The sequence below is a fragment of the Mus caroli genome, chromosome X (assembly GCF_900094665.2).
Source record: "Mus caroli chromosome X, CAROLI_EIJ_v1.1, whole genome shotgun sequence".
Taxonomy (NCBI): domain Eukaryota; kingdom Metazoa; phylum Chordata; class Mammalia; order Rodentia; family Muridae; genus Mus; species Mus caroli.
In genome coordinates, this window is record NC_034589.1 from 101,758,644 (window position 1) to 101,759,958 (window position 1,315).

At 32.2% G+C, this 1,315-nt stretch overlaps 1 protein-coding gene across 3 annotated transcripts in view; it reads left to right on the forward strand.

Moving 5' to 3' along the window:
• Tent5d (terminal nucleotidyltransferase 5D) overlaps positions 1-1,315 on the forward strand; it is an 80,848-nt gene that overhangs the window by 68,923 nt on the left and 10,610 nt on the right. For all 3 annotated transcript variants that reach the window (XM_021153322.2, XM_021153323.1, XM_021153324.1), the window contains one exon: positions 1,146-1,209. The gene's annotated coding sequence lies outside the window, so the exon portion shown is untranslated. The remainder of the gene's footprint in view (positions 1-1,145; positions 1,210-1,315) is intronic.

Genomic DNA, 1,315 nt, shown 5'->3' on the forward strand with positions numbered 1-1,315 from the left:
GCAAACTTTATATGCCCCAGTACAGGGGAACGCAAGGGCCAAAAAATGGGAACGGGTGGGTAGGGAAGTGGGGGGCGCTATGGGGGACTTTTGGGATAGCATTGGAAATGTAATTGAGGAAAATATGTAATAAAAAATATATAAAAAAAGAATGAGAACAAAGTCAAATCTGATGGTTAAACAGAGGAGGAGTGGATCTGGGGAAGAGCTGAGGTGGGAGGGCACTAATAGGAGTGGAAGGAGGAGAAACAGTAGTTGGATATAATATATGAGAGAAAAATTGTGAAAAGATAATTTTATTAAGTTCTTATTCTTATATGACTATTAAACTATTCATCATAGCACTTTCTCTCCTTGACATTTATTAAATACAAAGAATATGTTTATGAGAAATTATCTATTTGACATTATAAATATTTCTAGAGGGAAAATGACAAAACAGTACACATCTTACATTTTTATCATTGATCTAGACACAGTGTAGGACCACAAGCAGATAGCACTTCTTTCTGACTTTTGTCTAGCTTATTAATTTCAGATATCACACAATTAATATCATATTAATGATTCTTTTAAGCTTGTAGCCAAATATGGGTGTGCTGTTCTCTCTTTATTTTTGCAGTTCTGGAAGTTGATCCCTGCACATTGCATGTGACAGGCAAGCACTGTAGCATTGAGATTAATACCTAGCCTCTTAGAGGTTTTTTCCTTGTTAATGTTATGGGTCAGAATTTACCTTTAGCAGAGCAAAAGCAATGAGAGGGATTTTTGGTGGATTATTAATATATTCTCATGATTTTGTTCGATTCTCTTTACTATTAATGTTAGCCAGGGTGTTCTGTCTACTGCTTTACTCAGTATACCATGAAAATAACAAATTAATCTATTTTTGTCATGATATAAATATGATTTCTTTGAAAAAAAATTATCTTTAAAGAGATATTCAAGTGTTGGTAAACTATATTTTAACTAAATATGCCAGTTTCATTTCCCATGGGCCTTAGTCTTCTCTCCTAGAAACAGATATAGTAGTATATCAAATAAAATGTGAACCCTAGTAATCAAAGAGTACTTTATACTTTATTGAATTTATGAAATATGGTATATTATATTATTAATGCCTGCTTTTTTAAATTTAACTATAGGTGGATACCAATCTTGAAGTTTTCCAAAGTAGGAGCCATCTAACTCTCAATATAAGCCCTTATTGTAAGTAATGTAACCAACAATATTTATGTTTTAGAATCATAATACAAAGTCTAGGCTTCGTTAGTCTTAACGTCTAATTGAAAAAATAATATTGGACTGTTAGACT